This window comes from Phaenicophaeus curvirostris, chromosome 3 (assembly GCF_032191515.1).
Source record: "Phaenicophaeus curvirostris isolate KB17595 chromosome 3, BPBGC_Pcur_1.0, whole genome shotgun sequence".
NCBI classification, from domain to species: Eukaryota; Metazoa; Chordata; class Aves; order Cuculiformes; family Cuculidae; genus Phaenicophaeus; species Phaenicophaeus curvirostris.
In genome coordinates, this window is record NC_091394.1 from 36,300,344 (window position 1) to 36,319,583 (window position 19,240).

Below are 19,240 nucleotides of genomic sequence, written 5' to 3' on the forward strand. Positions count from 1 at the left end.
TTAGTTCTGCTTTGGTTCACAGATACTTCAAATACACTGCCCCAAAATGAAAAAACTGTGCCACAAAAATGGCTGGAAAGCTTCCTGCTTGCTCTTTCTTCCACCATCAGGATACGTGTTTCTGTGCTAAAATTTAACTGATTCTGTTCAACTTATGATCTCCCAGCCTGTCTTTGTGCCCAATAAGGTTATAAGCTCCCAGAGAAAAGAATATATATTTACATACTTCAAATACAGTTGTTTTGGCCTTGAAAAGAGCCTACAGCTGCTACTGGAAAATAAATAACAAACTTGTTTAGATCATTGACTTTCTGAATCTGGTCTGTGGCAATTCTCCCTGCTTCTTAGAGCAAGGAGAGGCAAGAGAATGAATGCTACTGAAGGCTAAAACACTTCACAAAGATACCACAACCCAGAGCTGACCACACCATATGCTTCTACATCCTGCCAGTCCCTGCATCCTACAAAAGCTTCCAAAGAACAAATATCAAAAGAAACAGGGCTAACTATGAGAGTCCTAAATACTCGCATTCCCTGAGCTGACGCCAGATGCTGCCTCCTTTTACGAGTGATGTCTTGGAAACAGAGAAGGTACGTACCAAGGGCAACGCCACACACTAAAATACAAAAACTGTAAGTGCAGTTGATGTACCTTAACAAGACAGAAGAAATGAAAGCCAGCTTCTCTTGAAACCCTTTTGGACACAGATCAGACATCAGTATAAACCAGCCAGTTGTCTATCGCATCACCTGGGCCAGAGGGCAGGGCACCAGCAAGGACACAATAAAAATCTATTCCCTGAAAGACAGAGCCAAACACATCAATATCGAATTTACGCTAACCTTAATTTCCCTGTTTACTATAGCAGTGTTTCTTGGCAATTGACAAGAAGCTTTTGTTGTCTATTTTCCAGTCTCTCTTCGCCTGAAGTGCTAAGCTGATGCCTCATACACAGTAGATCTCTTCAGGCAGTGCAAAGGCTGGTTACTGCTCGAGACAGGGTAACCCAAAGGCGGAGGAGGATGTTTTCACTTCACCACCCAGATAACCGCACACATACTGATAAGGTTTCTGCAAGTGAGAAGTGGGAACTGTAGGCAAAGACACTGCTGTGATTCCCTTTTCCCCAATTTATTTCCTGCTAGATCTCAGACAGCACAAATCACTATGCCCCAGTAACAATTTGACAGTACTTTTGTTCCGGAGGAAGAATAGACTAGTTTTACTGTGTCAAATTCTGGTTTGGAAAATTACCATTTACCTACCCACGAACTTCCCCATAATGACAGCAAGCATACAACTCCCTCCCTTGGCTCAGCTAGCATGGGCAGCAATTTTCTGCTGCTTGACAAAAGTGGCACCTTTCAGCACTGAAAAGCCAACATTACAGAAATTGATGAATGAGCTCCTGCTGTACGTGGTGGGGAGGGTGGGAATCAGAGACCAGAAATGCCCTTATAAAACAAAATACACCTTAAAAAAAGTACATATTTGCCAGACTCAAATTAATTATGAGAAGGATTCATTCTGAATTCAATTCACCAAAGCGTGAATTGTAACTGCAGGATACATTCAGTTCTTGCTGGAAAGACTAAAGCATCACCTGCCAGTTGTCTTTCCCCACAAATATTTGTCATTTCATCTTCAAGCTAAGGCACAAAACTTCAAAAGTGGCCTTCCAATTATGTATATCCACAGTATTTGACCACATAATTAGAAAAGTACCACCTTCTGGCCTAGACAAAAACCTTAGGGCAGCGTTTCTCTGTATTTCTTCTGTTTAGGAGACTGGCTTTTGGTGAAGCACCTCACTGTGCCTGGCTAGCTATCCCAAACACTGCCGATTAGCTGCTCTCCTAAACACTGCTGATCAGCTGCTCTCCTAGCATCATTCCTCCCAGGCACAATTCATTTGGAGAATTCTCTGCCTTCATTTGAGATCCACTGCAAGGTGTGCTGGAAGGAAAACTTGCTCCTTTTGAAGCTTACAGGCGGACTGAGAGAATTTCCACCCTCAAAGTTTTCTTCTTGAGGCTTCAGACTTCTTTGGGGCTCTTTTTAAAGGGAGATTTAGTCTCTCAAAATACCTGCCAAAAATCTTGTAGTTAGGTACTATTCAGAAATCCGTGGAAGCAAGACATTGAGGACTTGGTATTCCTATTTGGAAAATGCATGACAAAGAAATATGCTCCCTGCTCACCCAGCATGCCTTTTCTTTCTGATGACACTGGTATCTCTGTGAAAAGGCAGAGTAGAAAAGCATTCTGGGTATCAACAGGCAAATAAACATGTTGATTACTTTAGTCCAATAATTTTGTGCCAGAATTGGAAGAGTTTTTTTACCTTCTCCTCCCTCGATTACAGGTCATGGCAAGGGGAAGTTAGAAAGTCCAATGCACAGCAAGGTTCTTCTCCCCAGATGATGGCAGTGGTGCAGTAAACGTTGCAGAGCTCCCATTTTTCCAGGTTATCAGCTCTCCTATCTATATGGCAAATTACAGGCCTAAACAGTGATTTTTTTCTGTTTCTACATCCAAAGATTGGAAGTGAACCACACCTTCATTTAAAATGATGTCAACGCACAGTGGTTATTGTTTGCCTCCTGAGACTGGACTGCACTATGAAAGCAGCAAGCAAGACTCCACTATTGTCAGTAACAATAAAAGAACTAAGATAGGGAAATGAATAGTTAGAATCATGGACATGTTGACATGACCCTCACATCAGTTGTTTTGATCTAATCAATGCTACTGACTTTTGTACAGGCTTAAACGCTTATTTTATTCTACCTATCACATTGCTTGCTCCTACCTGATACCTTTTTCTTTTCAAATGAATGGGAAACTAATGTTAGAAGTCACTTTCGGAAGCGACCATTGATTTCGGACAATTCTTAACCTGAGTGCCCACTATGGAAACCTAAACACCATTGCTTCAGGTGTTATGACAGATGAAGTGAGTGCACATGTTCAGCAGTCATGGAAATCAGGCCTAAAGGATCCTTCTTCTTCCTTACTATTCTGTTCAAAAGAGAACACAGCTACCAGTGGAGGTCAGCTTGTAGAAGTGGAAGTTAACAGAAATGCCACAAAGCTGCCTGGGCACTCTGCAACTCCCTCCAGGTGGAAGGCGCCCAGATGTCCCAGTGATAGGCAGCATTTTGTAAGTCTAAGTATCAACAGGCAAACAGTCATCCCCAAAAGTCCATAAGTAACAGAACTACTGACCTCCAAACTCACGCTTTCACTTCAAGACCATACCTCTCTTTTTTACTAATTACAATTAAGCCATCCCATGTCACTGTCAGTGACGTATGATACAGCCTATCTTCTGTGATTCCCCAAGGTCTTAAATGACTCAACCACTTTACTTTATACATGCAGACACATTTCCTATAACTATATTTAGTTTTAGAGAGGGTCTGGAAAAGTGATATCACCACTGGAATGAGGAAGTATTTATCCCCCGACTGAAAACATATGATGATGATGCAAAGGTACTATTTAGAGAGCTCTATTTATATTTTTGTTTCCTGAATCTTAACATGACTCAGAAAATCTCAGGACGTAATGTGGTGCCACCGACGAAGTCTGTGGAATCACTGCCAAAATTACACAAAAGCTCAACTAACAGCAAGTTACCACAGCACTGCGAAGCAAGGCTGAGCAACAGATGCTGAAACTTAAGGACTTGACCTGTTCATTACCAATGGATTTAAACTGCATTATTAATGGTAGAGCAGTAACAGAACTACACAGGAAATAACCAAAAACTGCAGTATAGCAAGTATGTAAGGGCAGTTAGCGCAGGCTGAAATTTGATTTCACTAATTACTGTTTGTCACAATCATTCTGTTTTCACAGATCAATAATTGTTTTCCCAAAGCCAGTTCCCTCCAGCTTCTTCACCAGTCAGGAATTTCAACAATAATCAGTTGTTTAGAAGTAGTTTTTGTACAGTTTACAAAGGCAGAGAAGACTGAGATGCAGAACAAGCTCCCAGAAGCAAATCTTATAATTCAGTCTGAATGTTTCCCGAAATGACCGCAAACTTTTTTGCTCAGACAAGAACACGTCTCCAGTAAAGGGAAGAGCATACAATCACTTCCCTTTATTTTTACCTTTAAAATATAAAACCAAATTCTAACACAACTCTCTGTACTATGAGAGAAAAAAAACAGAAGCCCTGTAACTACTACTAGTCTGCTTGATGTAGCAGACTGAGGAAGAACACAACAAAGGTTAATAGAAAGAGGAAGAAAAATAACAATAGAAATGTCACACCTATGGGTGCCAGTGGTCACAATGAATTACACTAAGCCCATCAGAAATAGCAGTAAGATAACCTGGCAGGCATTAGCATTCCTAATTTGATATCAATACATCTACTGGATTGTGATCATTCTTGCAAAGCCAAAGCAAAATCCAGCAGCAAATGCAGGATCATCTAAGATGAGAGGTTCTTTACGCAAATCATCATCTAATAACTCTGAAATGCTGTATGCATCTCTAAATACGATCCTCTGTTTCTGCTCCAACCTTGTTTCTGGAACTCAGCCTTTAACAATTGGATTATACTATACCATACAAGGTTTTTGCAAAAATAATTGCCATTTTTGTCACTTTAAACTGTGATGCTTAGTTTGGATTAAACTTTTATTTAACTGTGTTCATGCAATACACCATTTTTAAGTCAAAATTTGCTCTATTTATTTATGTTAATGGTTTTGGTTTTATTGTTTATTATTTTCTATATTATACTGTCAAATTAAAGTTGAAAAAAAGGAAATTTGAGCAATTTTCTTGTATGTATTCGAAAGGAGACATGTCAACAAAGCACTTGGCCAAGGGGCCACTAAATGTACAGCTAGACATTGGTTCCAAAAATTTTGTAATAGAAATGAGAGCCTTCAAGATGAGGAGGGTCACTGAAGTCCTTCTGCAATAGACATCTGCCAGCTGAGGGCTGTTATTGAAACTGATACACACAAAATCAACTTGAGAGGTCAGAGAAGAACTAAACATTAACCATTCAACAGCTGTTCAACATTTGCAAACTGGAAAATCAAAGATGCTTGAAAAATGGTAGCTGCATGAGCTGAACAAAAATTAAAAATCACTGTTACAAAGTCTGCTCTGCACTTCTGCACAACAAAATTGATGCATTTCTTGATCACAATGTGACATGATGGAAAGTGGATTCTATGTGACAATTGATGGTGTTCAGCACAGTGGCTGGACCATGTGAAGAACCAAAACAGTTCCCCAAACCAAAACCAAATCAAAAGAAAAAGTTATGGTCACTATTTGGTGGTTGGCAAGTAGAATCATCCACTACAACAAATTGCTCTCTCCAGTCCAGAAGGTTTCAAAGATCATAGTCCAAGCCTGTCACTACCACCTCACTCACTGCAGTCTTCACCAGCTCTCTCAACACATTTTTGCATCAACTTTATCTTTGGTTTCAAGGTCGTCAGCATAAGCTTATCTTTGGTTTCAAGGCTTTCCATCACTTGCCCTCACCCTATCTATCATTGCTCACTGACTACTGAGGCATGGATTCTGCTTCTGATCATCCCATGAAGCCTTCCACTATCACCCAAATATCAGATTTTCCAACAAGTGGTTTTGTGTGATCCTTCACTCTGCCTTTCCAACCACTACTGCTTGTCTCCTCCAGTTTCTTCTGTGTCAATTTTTCAGTGCCACCTATACCAGAACTGATGTCTGGCTTGTCAAAAATACTATGCCCTTGTCTTCTGTGCACTCCCCATGTACCATCTACATCCATCTGTTACATATTGATTTCTAGCAAGATGAACAGCTCAGAGAATCAGCTTTCTACTCTGTGCTGACACATACAGCACAGCGGAGTCCTGCTCGCATGATATAATGTAACAGGACAAAGTGTGTTATATGCATGCACCATTTAATGTATGGTAACACAGTGTGGATCTAATATATGGCCTTGTGTATCTTTGCTTGTTCTGGATACAGGGAGCCTGTGTACCAGAAGAGCCAAGACGTAGAAGCAAGCAAACAAAATACACCACTACTTTTGCTAGTTTTGTTATTTGAATGTAAATCTGAAATTTTAAAACGAGATAAATATTTTAGAACACAAGTAGCTTAATTTACTTTATTAGTAGCTACCCACAGAAATGGGAAACAATTGCAGCCTAAACTCCAGAGTCATTCTTAAATCGTTTCCCAAGCATTCAGATTTCCCAGTCTGTCTGCTGTGAAAAGTTATATTTGTATCATTTTTTAATTTAGCATTCTTCTTACAGGAAGAAACACACTGGTGTAAACCATCTTTATAATACACAGCTGCACCAGTATTGTTTCTGTTAGTATGACTATTTCAGGCTTCATAATAGCTTAACAAGTAAAAGTCAAGCCTGAGTTTATCCCATTGAGTCATAAACTCATACAAAATATCATCGTATGGAATCACTACCCTGAATGAGAATAACCAAAAAATCCTGCATATAGATTCCCACCTTTAAAATACTTTATTCCATGTTTTGTCCATGTTTTAAAGGTGAGCGGTTGTAACACACTCTAGTGTCAAGCCTGATGGTCCCCTTAGACCTGTGCAGACAGCACCTCACCACCATTGCCACAGTCACACCTACACTGCCAAAAGAATATGACTGCTGCACATGGTGACACACTTGAGTAAGATTTACTCTAGCAGCAATAGCAGTGAAATCCCAGCAGCATGGACTGTCACAGACTAAAGGATGCCTGGTGACTTTGCTGATGTCTGTGGTTCACTGCTGCTGATAGCCAGCCTGTCTAGGTTAGGAAATGCAGGGCACCATTTTTGTACTTGGGGACAGTTTTGAGATGCCAGGGCAGAAAACTGACTCTCACCCTGTTCTTGTTGTGCTCCTACCTTCCATATTTGAGAGCCTGGGCCCACTGCTGCTATGGTCCAGAATGCTTGAGATGCAAGAGCCATTTCTCCAGCCTAAGTATAAAGGAAATCTCTTCTGTGTGTACTGAAAGGATGGAACCACATTCAAATGCGTCAAATCTACAATACAAGAAGGTCCTTAGAACACAGTGGTACACACGCCAAAAGCATAACCCATCAGAGGTATAAATGAAGCACGGATTAACCAGCTCTGATTTTGCAAGATATTTTTAATGCAGCCTTTTAGCAGCATTGGCAAAAGCCTGAACAGCAAAAAGGGTCAGAAGGGACTTTTACTGCAGTGTCTGCTCAAAACTACATAAGCTCTCAGTTACACTTTTCCGGTGTGCACCAGTGAAGTGGAAAGAAATTTAGCATGGTTCACTGTCAAGAATGCAAAATATAACTAAAGAACAGAAAGTCTGCTGAAGTTTCAGCATGTCTGTCTCACCCGTTAGGGCTCCTGTAACACTCACATTAAAACAAAACAAATGAACCAAAAAGGGTTTGAAAGCTTGTGCTTGAAAGCTTGTTTTTACCCCAACTTCAACTGTTGGTCAAATAGATGATATTGTGTCTTTCTATAGACCTCAAATTGCTTTCAATCATCATAAGTACACGCTCCCATAAAACAAAGCATTTGCAGTAAAACACTTTAAAATGTACTCAAAAGTGCACGCAATTCTTAAAAGGTGATGCTCTCCCTTTCTGTATACACATACACATTTGTGTTTTCTAGAGATCACCAAGTTACTGCTTTCATAAAACACTTTTTTGTCAATCAAATTAGCCGTTGTAGTTTGGAATCACTCCTCTGATTCAGCACAGGCCCTTAGGAACCTATGTGTGAAATGAAACTGTCAATATACATAGTTCTATTAATCATCTCATTCTTGTGTTTAACCAGGAAAGAATAAGCCTTTATTTGCTGAAGTTCATTAACACACTGGAGAAACCACGGATGTGGCACAAGTCCATACACTAGGAGGAAAAGCTGGATCGCATATTCCACTTTAACTAAGCAACAGCAAAAGGGCGATAAATGCTGAAATGATCTAAAATTGAAAGAAAAAAAAATTGTCTCTGCCAAGTATCTTACATCTCTTGGAGGGGTAAAGACAGCAGCAGAAGCAGGGAGGCTTTACTCGTTCAGGCTACGTGCCCTAAGTGATGACCCGTCCCTATACCAAAAGCTTATACAGCTGACAGAGTTGAGCTTGCAATGCCAGCTAAATAACAGATTCCCTACAAAATGGAAGGTATCAGATGCCGTCAGAACAACCCCCTTCAGATACATTATGAGCCTGGATTTTACCTACCATGGGGCCCCTTCCCCCCTTTCTCCCAAGTGTAAAGCAGCCTTAAAGTGTTTATGTACTTCCTACATGTGCATTTTAAAGCATTTTTTTTACAGTAAGATGAAGCACAGTAGTTCAAATGTGATTAATATCCTCATATTCTACTTAGTTTCAGGCAGATAAACATCAGTAAAATCGTTGGTCGTTTTATGGAAAAAACTGCTAACAAGCAAAGGGTCCAAGACCAAAACATCCGACCACAGTCCCCTCTGCAGAACTTAATATTGGCACTGACAGAGACTTCAGCTTCAACCAGCGACCACAAATTTCATAACGTATCATTGCTAGGGTTTGTGCAGTCTAGTAGAGGCCCAGCAGAAGGCAATGATAGCATATCTGATTACAGTTTCTAACAAGAAACGCATCTGGAGATTGCCACCGTGAGAAAGCATGCATGGGCGTGAGGAAAACACATGGGCGTCAAAAGGCAAGTCTAGGGTTTCATAAAATGCAGGAGGCCTAAACTTGCAAACCTAAATTGCCAAAAGCAAAAGTATAGCCACCTTCTTTTACCAAACATCCTTAAAACCCGGACTACTCTGATTACATCAGTTTTTGTGGTGCTTTCAAATAAACTTTTGAGAAGTCACTTTCCTACAAAGAGTCAGTCTACCCAGGCACAAAACTGATTGGTTCTTTCCAGTTCTAATTTTCCTGTGTGATTTTTCTGCTTGCCATTGCGTAGTTTGTTATTAGTATTTTCTTCACTAAGTTTCACATGCAGCTGTTAGTGATTCTTGCACAGCAGCCATCATGAACAGCAACAGGATCCTGCCATCCAAAGTCTCCGCAGTGCACATCTGCACCTCTGATAAGCGCTCTGTCAGGTCCTCTTCTGACCAGCCAAACACTTCGTCTGAATTTCTGGTGGCGTTTACTCCCAGTCTTGAAATCAGAAGTGAGTCTCAGTCTAGACCCTAAGAAATATATCCATATAAACCCCAAAACTGCTCAAAATGGAGCAGTGGAGTCACCACTTCAGCCCAGGCTGTAGCTACTACAAGTCTTTCAGGTTCCACAAGCACATGGGTTAGAAGGAATACAAGAAGAATAGAGACAGGAATGGGAATATTTCTTCCATCCCACCACCTTCAGTTGATAAAACTCAACGCAGCTTATGCTGCAAGCCCAGCAGTATTACCTGTTTTTTAAGATTACGCTAATTAGCACAGTAACACTGTTATCCCTGCCTACACAGGTCCCAGTATATTTTAACTACTCTGTGACTTAAATGAATAAGTCTGAACATCTAAATGTGCATGTCCCATCCCTGGAGCCATTCAGGGTCAGATTGGATGGGGCTTTGAGCAACCTGATCCAGTGAAAGATGTCCCAGACTATGGCAGAAGGGCTGGGCTAGGCGATCTTTAAAGTTGCCTTCAAACCCAAATCATTCTGTGAGTGTATGAAACACAAGGAACTGTTTTCCACATATGAATGAATACATGGTAAAATTCTGCAGCAGACAGAGCAAAGATACACATTTAGCATGTGCAAAGTCATCATACAGGAAAACCTAGCATGGTCTGCCAGGTAAGCCTGAAAACTTGTAATCAGTATAAGGCTTTAAATGTTTTATAATTCTGTAGTCATTGCTTTAAATGCTAGTACTGTTTTCTAGACTGACATTTGATTATTAGCAATTTATCTCAGAACAAAAGGTCACTTTTTCACCTCCTTATGAAGATAATTTACGCACTTCCACCCCAAACCCAGCTAGTTTCCTCGAGGCAAACGCACTTCTGAAAATTAGGTCATTTTTTGGTGGCGCATCAAGTCCATTGTTTCCAAAAGTAAATAGCCATTATCCTTAATGATTGAAAAATCACTCCCCTTCCTTAAATCAGGAGCTTTGAAGGTGATAGGGGAAAGGCTGCTTGGTGCAGATAGCCTCAGTGGGAAAGAGCAGCCAGCTTTTGTGCTTCTGTATTTGCAGGAAGACTTGCTCTTGTTTTTATTATAGATAGGTTTTGTTCTGTTTCCCAATGAGAGGAATTATAGGAATTCAAGAGAATAAAGAACTGCCATGAAACCCTACAACAGCGCATGAAGGCTGCCACGTAGCTTCCACTGGCTGTTGAAATATGATAAACTGCAGCCTGAAGACAGCAGAAGTAAATAGAGCTCATGAAAAAGAGTCAAGTTTAAGGAGATAGGCCCTTGGAGGGCTTCCATAGGTTAAAATCTCTTGCTCTAGCTCCCTTCTCAGACAACCATTTAATTGCTCGAAGAAGGCTCCCAGCTCCAGCTGAAAAGCTGTGCTCAGCAATGCAGACTCCCCTCTCACTGCCGCTGGTCTGGCACATCTGCATAGAGGAAAATAATTCACATTGGCCACATGGTAAAGAGAGCATTATAGCTGAGTTGTACAAGTCACTTGTAAAACAAGCTCTTGAAAGAACATATATTGTGTCATCTGACTTGAAAATATATGTTATTTTTCCTCCTCTCAGTGCTTCCAAATAATTCAAAGACAGTGTTAAATCCAGCAGGCGAGGGAAGCTCAGCACTAGGTTCTCTGTTCCGACTGAAGTTAGGGGCAATGGAGTTGAGCACTGCTGACTGCTGCTGAAAATCTCATCCAAGGACCCAGTCCAAAACAGGCTAAACTCATTGGACAACTTCTTCAGACTTCTTGAAGACTTTGGCTTCAGACCAGGCTACATTAGTACCCCATGGACCAGTGTGTTTTAGCAATTAACTGCCCAACAGCTCTCAAAGTTTTCAGCATCTGTAACTGAGCCAGAGTAAAACGTGTTGTTATTTAACATTATTTTCATAAAGTCTATGGTACATTTGGGAATTAATTTCTTGTTCTTCTGAACAGCAGTGACTGAACCAAGCTGCTGCTTTCTATGGATTACATAAAGGCCAAATGGTCTCAGTGAAAGGAGCGATTGTAAGCACCGAATGCACCAGATCATGCGCTCTCGTGGGCTTTACGTAAGTGCACCTCACTTTGTCCACAGGATGCAGGCAATTCAGTTAATGAAAAGTAGCCACACATCATAGCAGTCACTAAGAGCCTTGTTGCACGGCACATTTCTGTGACTTGTGTGCTGCCATGTGACTCCTATTCAGAAGCCTGCATGTAAGCTACAGTCTGAAGGAAAATATCGTATATACTAAACTACAAAGAAACATCTGAAAGAACTATCAGATAGCTAGCTAAAAACTTCAATCCATCAACATCAAGAATTTATATCTAATTGTTGCAGGGATGGATGACCAAAGCTTGGTGCTGGTTCACAAGCCTAGAGGTAATACAGCTATACTGGAAAAGTCAAGGGTTTCTCCATCATAACAAGGACGAAGATTTAAAATTGCACTAAGGAGACAAGGAAGAACCTAAGAAAATGACTTTGATCGTAAGAATTTTTTTTTTCCTGAATTCAAAACTAGTTGTTATTTGGAGTTCAGCAGCACTTGTCATACAAGTCCGGGTCTGGTTTCAGAAGCTGTCAGGTCTGACTAACCCAAGGGAAACGGCCTTGCTGATAGGTGCCAGAGAGGCATTAAGCTGACATATTTACAAAGACTGTGAATTATACTTGAGTTTGTGTATGAACCAGATGGGTTTAATACACCACACATTCTTCATGTATTACATTTGGGTCTCAAAATACAACAATTGCATTTTACTGTTCTGTGAATTTAAGGCCAGAGAAAGTATGAGACTGACATCCCTGGAGACTCATATGCTGCTCCTGAGCAGAACAGCAGCTACAATTTTTTTCCACAGCACTTACAACAGTATGTCCAATCCCTGTAAGTATAGGGGGTTCCCATTTTCATGCTTATGCAGCCCCCGGCCATGCTTCTGAGAGGAAGACAGCTACCTGATGAGGTCACTGACACAGGATGGGTAACCTGACTTTGTTCAGTTATGAAACTGGTCTCCCACAGCACCTTACAGAGACAGAAGAGGTGGTCATACAGAGGGACTGTGCAAAAGCAGGGCTCTTTTCAGGGAACTTCTCCCACCACAGGGCAGCATCTCAGCTACAGCCTTATATTTCTTTTATAAATGTGTTGATACAACCTGAGGAGTACATCTATATATCCCCAGGGTCTAATGTGGCCATGCTAACGTTTAATGTAATCCCATCCACTCTAGCTGTATTTCTGTAATGCCTTCAACATGTTCACTAACAAGACTTCTGCATTCAAAAGGCAGTGCCCATCCCTGGGTTTCCTGACACAGCAAAATCCTTGAGTTTCTTAATGCAAAGCTACATGCCCCTCTCAGTGCATCCAGTATTTCAGTAAGCTTTCCAAAAGGCCACTATCCATCCCACCCCCACCCCGGTGAGACTGTTCTGCCTATGTGCTGTGAAATTTCAGCTCGAGATATAGAACACATGTTCCTGTAAAAAGCAGGCTTGTTTTTAACTGCATCTGATCACCACCCTATCCCAGCAGCTCTCAAGTACTGCTAGAACATCACCCACTTGAATGGCAAGAGCTGCTGGCAGGCTTGCAATGAATAGACTGAGCTGCTCACTGAAGAGCTGAAAGAAATCACAGCTATCTATCACAGTCTATCTATCTGATACGGCTGTGATCAGCCAGCACGCCAGATCCAGCACCAACAGGCAGAGTGCCTTCACGCAGTGCAACGTGAAAGCACATCACATCCTGCAGGCTGCTTGTAGCAGCACAGACTAAAAACACAATCCCTTCCTAATGCAGTCATTCTAGAAGGTCTGAGAAAATACATTACCACTTCCCTGTCCTGGGCCTCCCTGATCCATCCAGCCCTGACTGCTGACATGTTCAGCATTGTCTTCGCAGTTTTAGATCCTCTGATGGGTCATCTCCAACCACACACCAGAAGAAGGTCTACAACCACAGCATCATTAAAACATCTTTTCTGGTTTCACTACATCATTTGGATATCACTTAAATTGGAAACCAATTTGAGGGATTATCTAACTCAAGCTTTTCTATCCTCATAGCCCAACCCTCTGACCTATTTTAATGACATCTCAATGCAGTTCAAATGATTATATGAGTCATTAGCAAACTGAGATAATCTCAGCAATCACACTGAGAGATAGGTATGACGCACTAACACAGAAATCTAATAAAGGTGAATCCAAAAAAATGGGGCATAAGGGACTGAAGGGAACTCATTAAGGTATTAAAAGCTGGAGTTGCATGGAAATAAAGTGACTGATTAAGAAAGGGCAATATAGCCTGACTACAAGGCCACCTCTTCCAGCAGAGACCCCAGTCTGAACTACAGCTTTCTGAGGAAGAGTGTAGAATCCTCACCACGGAAAATAATTAACACTAGATACATCGCAAATTACTCTGTAGGAGAATCCCCGCTCTGTGCAGGAGATTGCCTAAGTGACCTCAACAGCTTTGCCTGTCTTAAATGGCTATGAACGTATGATGCAATAACAGAGTTTGTCTGTCAGAGACAAATCCAAAAGTGAATAGTTGTTTTTTATGAAGAATCCACAGCAGCTTATTGCAAAGAGGTAATACGATCAGTTCATCCAGCACACCATGATTATTCCAGCTCTTTCTGAACATTCTTATTCCTTTGTACTGAACTGTGACCATTACAAGAAAGGGCAGTCCAGAGGACTAAGAACATCATTGCATATCTGTGCCAACTAAATATCCACCACTCACACATAACACTAAATAAAACTTGGTAGAATACATTCAAGTATTCAAATACATTCAAGTGACAGCATTAATCTGCTCCCTGTCTGATCATAGTATTTTTAGTAGATTTTGCTCATGGTACATTAACATTACAGCTGTTGTAGCCTCCATGCTTAGATGGTAAAGTAAGCAGTGGAGGATGAGAAAGGAAGAAAATGCCATTTAGCATTGTTGCAGGTTAAAATCAAAGATAAGCTAGCCAGCAGTCAAAAGTGGAGCTCGCAGGAAAAAAAACACAGCATGAGGGAAATGTCAATGGCCACTAACCAGCATCTTTTCTGTGGCCACCTCAATTGCTCCAAATCCTCATTTCTGGGTCTACTAAACTCCCTTGTGACAAGCGGCTTGTGATGAGAAGACACCGTGCACAATACCAAGTTCTTCTACAAACACATCCCACATGAATGTCATAGCTGTCAGTATGAACAAGGACAACCGTCTGTTCTCGGACCACATTATGGTCAGCTGAGCTGAAGCATCTCACATCAGATCCAGCGTCATAAGCCTGTTATTGGATTTGCTGAATTCCTGCTAGGTGAGGTATGCTTTCTACAAGGTTATGATTCAGAAATACACCGAAGGAGGCCACAATCAACAGCTTCTAATGAAAATTACTGTTATTTTTATTTTCTACAACTGAGACACAGGAGGCACAAGGATGTGTTAAAGCCCATGGGGTTAGCACACAGGTACACTTGTGCCTAGGCGTCTTTCCCTTTTGCACTGCTTTTGTGTGTCTCAAACTCTTGATCCCCATTGACAGTCTGGCAAACATAGCATTAACAAGTCATAAATGAATTCATAGGGGCTTCCCCTAACTGCTCCCAAGTCACAGTGCAAATCAGCCTAATTATATCAGCAGCTTACTCTGCTCTCCATTCCACTCTGCCAAGTGTAGACCCTTCCCAGAGGGCCAGTCAATCAGGTGAAGCAAGCAAGCACGTTTCTTCACATCCCAGTCTGTTGGAGGAGGGCAAACATTCAGCTAGCTCATGAATAATGCACAGGCTGTTATGCAACTCCAGGGACCCACTGCAAATCAGCTTGTGGTCTCTGAAATTATTTTCAATATACTTGGCCAGTCTCTTTGGTAGGCAAATCAAAAAGCTGCTTTCCAAATCCTCTCTTGCTTACTTAAGGCTTTCACTTCTTTCTGCTATACATAACCCAGAAGAAAGGAGACATGATTTTCTGGTCACTCTGGTTTCATGCTGGTACTACTTGACTGACTTCAGTACATTTACTCCTCATGTAAACTGCTGTGACACAGTGAGGTTCAAAGATGGTTTAACAGCATACAGGGACATACTAGCAACTCAGAAGTTAGCAAGGAGATCAAGCTGCAGGTAGTACCATCAATGCCTTCTAAGCAGATGGTTAAGCATGGAGAATCACACTAAGGGCTAAACCAGCCTTTTCTTCCATGTTGCAGATGTGGAATCTGAAATAATGAACAAACAGTGCAAGAGGGAGAGGGTGAACTCACAGGGGGTGTAATTACAAAATACTCCTCCACCCTGCAAGAAAATCTTTTAAAATACTGGCAGTCAGCCCAGAGTTTTTGACCCCAGAGGATATGATGTCAGTAAGTCAATGCAATAGCAGAAGCAAACCTTGAAACGTAATGGCAACTCCACCTTGTGAATCTCATCTAACCCAAAATATTTCACATGAGAAAAAAAATGGATAAAAAGAAGCCAGGAAAAGAAAAACATAGCTCAACTACACAAAGTCATGCAAACTCTAGCAACAGGCTTGTTAGGAAAAGGCTATTCATTGGGCCACGTCAAGCAAGTCACAGTGACAGCTCCCTTAGCTCTCCATTTCAAGCTTGGTGTTCATAAGTGTGCCAGTGTGGGCTCTGAACCGAGTGAGAGATGAACAGCAATTAGCTGTAACTTACAAGCAAAAGGTTTTCAACAATTTTTAATCCAAGGACCACCAAGCTTTTCTGGAAGGAAAAAAAAAATAAAGGATTCTTCTATCTTCTGTCTCCATTTGTCTCATTTGCAACCATATAAACACTAAATAAAGCTTGAAATACTAATTTATGGCATTTCCCTCCCCTTGCAGACTGATTACCTGCACTTAGAGGAAGGGACGTACCTGCAGACTTATCATCTCACAGACTTCAGATTGAGTAACACTGCTGTACTGTACCTTTAACTCTTAAGATGATGCATCACTCACACCCTCACAGCTGCTTCTGTTGCTATTTTTTTGGTTGAAGCCATTACCCTTTAATTCACAAAGTAGAAATACTGCCCCAGGAAATGAGAAGGCAGAGGATTTCTGTCATGCATTCTCACTCTGGAGACTGATGATAAACAAGAGCTTCAAAAAGGATTCATTAGGACCTAAACATCCTTCATCCTCCCCTTCCCCTCCAGACACAAAGCTCTGCATGTGTAGCCAAAGAATAATCTCAAGCCTTGCCTGACCCAGAAGAAACAACGCTGAGCAGACAAAAGCACTACTTAGTTTGCCATCCTTCTCCGCCTGGGCCTAGTAGAGCCACCACAGATCACTCTAAAGATGCCAACATACACATTGCTACCTACAGGGCACTGGCTAGGGACTCCTGGGGCTGCCAGGAACATGCTCAGGTATTGCATGCATTAGGAAAGTTCAGCTTGTGTCTCATCAATAAAGGTGGCTGCAGGGATGCCATTAACAGCATCCTTGTTTTACAACTGGGGCATTTAATCCCACTCAAACACAACAACAAATAAGTTTGGCTTACCTAACCACACTGCTGGCTGTACAGCTGACATACACTGCAGGGGGCCACTGCCAAATCGGATGGCATCACAGTCCAGGTCAGGCTAAGACATATCTGTCTTTACAGGCCCTCATTAAGAGGAGCTCTGTGGCATCAGCAAAACAAGGCAGATGGCAGCGTTGCAACACAGAGCTGAGTGTAGCAACTGAAAGCAAGCCCTGACAAGGCTAACCACCACTGTCCCCTTCCCAGAGCACAAGGGGAAGGCTTTGTTCTGGAGACTTCCCATGTCCCCCCCAAAAAATCAAAGTCCAGATTTTTAAACGTACTTTTACCCATTTTCTCACACAGGTTGAGTTCAGGGTAGGTGACAATGGCTGCCTGTCTACAGTGAGTTTCAGCACCCAACTCGGGAAGAAGATAGCTCACATCCCTCAAAGTACCCAAGGCTATGCCACACACAAGACACATCACAGGTCACTTCAAACCGACCTAACTGTGTTTGGCAAAAAAAAGTTACTCAATAAGGTTCTTATCAAATGTCTCATGGCTTCTTGGTGCTGAAACACCTATTCACTATCTCTGCTCAACAAACAAAAACATAAAACTGTGCTTAACTTCTCCTTGCCTCCTTGTTCTTCTAAAAGAAGGCTAACCTCCCATACTTCACAGCTACAGCAATGTACTCAGTAAACTGCTGCATTTGGTGCCCAAAGCATTTTCTGCCTGACCAGAATAGTGCTCGGTAACTCAATGTGTAGACAGCAGTGCCAGACCAGTTGCTTTATTTCTCTACTGAAGAGTCTTGATCTATGAAGTTCATCTCCACAGGGAGACTGCCTTGACAGCATCTTTCTCTGGGAAGTTCGAGCTAGTTTGAAGAAAAGACAGTAAAGGGAACATGCTTCTTTTGTTTAATCTTCTCCGCCACCGAAGTGTGTGGCTAGCACTTAAGCTTCCATGGAGGATATGTTACAGCTCTCACTAAAGTCAATGTTGTCTTCCTTCCCCCCATCCTAGAATCTCTTGGTTCACCCTTTCCCAGTGCAATGCAAACCTTGCTTCAGGTCCTGCCTCAGCCCTCTCCTCCCAGCTGCATCTTGCTGCCAGGGTGCCCCCACCACCAGCTCAGCTCCCCCAACACTGCTGCTGCCGAGTCCTTTCTAGGAAAGCAGCCCACAGCCCAGCATCAAAGCGAGATAAGGAACGTGGCCTACAGCTGGTGAGAGAGAAAGCAGGCAGGGAGTTTGAGATTCACAGCCACAACTGCCCAGCAACACTCTCTTTCCCCTTCCGTTTTTGCAAGCCTGGTCATGGCAGCTCAGCCTGCTGTGTGAAACACTCGCTCCGCTCCTGCTTTGGACCTCTCCCATCCCCTCCTCTGCCAGCCTTTATTCAGCTGGTTTCCTCAGGCCAAATTTGTCAGCGCCACGGGTGCTTTTCCACTTTCTGTATTAATCTATTTTTCCCCAATGGAGGCATCTCATGCTCAGGCCCGTAAGAGCAGCCCCTCCCCTCTTATCATTTCACTGAAATACATACTCCTCTTCCAGGCAAATGTCGGCTGGTCTTTTGAAAACAAATGCTCAAAACCACAAGAAACGCCAAGGAACATTAGAGATTTTCAACGTGAGGCTTCACACAAAGCCAGGCACGGCTTTCCACATTGCTGTTACATTCAGGGAACCAGCAGCAAGCACCTGGCTCCTGCAAAGAGGGGCAGAGGGAAGACTCAAGTGGTTTCTACCCCTGACCTGGGACTTCAACCACTCAACAACCCATGCTACTTCCCCTTCGTAAGTCTCCTTTTTTTCCACTGCTTCCAAATGAAGGTAAGAAGCCAAACACAAGCCACTAAATGTCAGAAAATCAGCCATGCAGAAAGCAATACGATATTATGATTTGCCAAAGTTGCTGCTGCGCAGATGGCAGCATCAGCCTGACACAGCTAGGGCCCATTGCACATCTCCAACATGAATGTCCCCCTCTTTATCCCACACATGGTATGTACAACTTAACCATAAAAACTGCGCTGAGACAAAACTTGGCAACAAAGCATCAGCCATAAAGCAAACACTATGCTACCCGTCCCCCCCCCCCCCCCCAAAAAAAAAGTATTTGTTTAAAAACCTTGGTCTGGGAACTTTTTTCAATCTCACGGAAATGCCGAGACAATGCAAGCGAATGGGTTTGGCTTTCCAGTTCTTGTAATGCTGCATTCAGTAGAAGACCAGTTTCTTTGGGAGTTCTGGACAAAACAACAACTGTGGGACAGAAAGCAACTTCAAAGAGATTGACTTTCTGCCACTAGCAAATCAGAAAGCTTTCAAGTCTTTGGGTTTCAGGCATGTGGAAGTCCATTTAGAGTCATGCCTGTGAACCCTAACACACTCCTAATACCAATCAAACTCTTGTGGGCTAAACTTGGAATATTTTGAATGAACAAAAATTTTAAGAGAGAAAGTGAGTTCTCCAGGATTGTAGAACTTCTAGCACTTGACCTTGAAAGTAAATCTGCTTGAGGCTTCCCAGGTGCCTCCCGCCAAGTAAAAGTCA

At 42.1% G+C, this 19,240-nt stretch overlaps 1 protein-coding gene across 2 annotated transcripts in view; it reads right to left on the bottom strand.

Moving 5' to 3' along the window:
- GFOD1 (Gfo/Idh/MocA-like oxidoreductase domain containing 1) overlaps nt 1-19,240 on the bottom strand; it is a 72,572-nt gene that overhangs the window by 37,365 nt on the left and 15,967 nt on the right. The gene's annotated exons all lie outside the window — the stretch shown is intronic.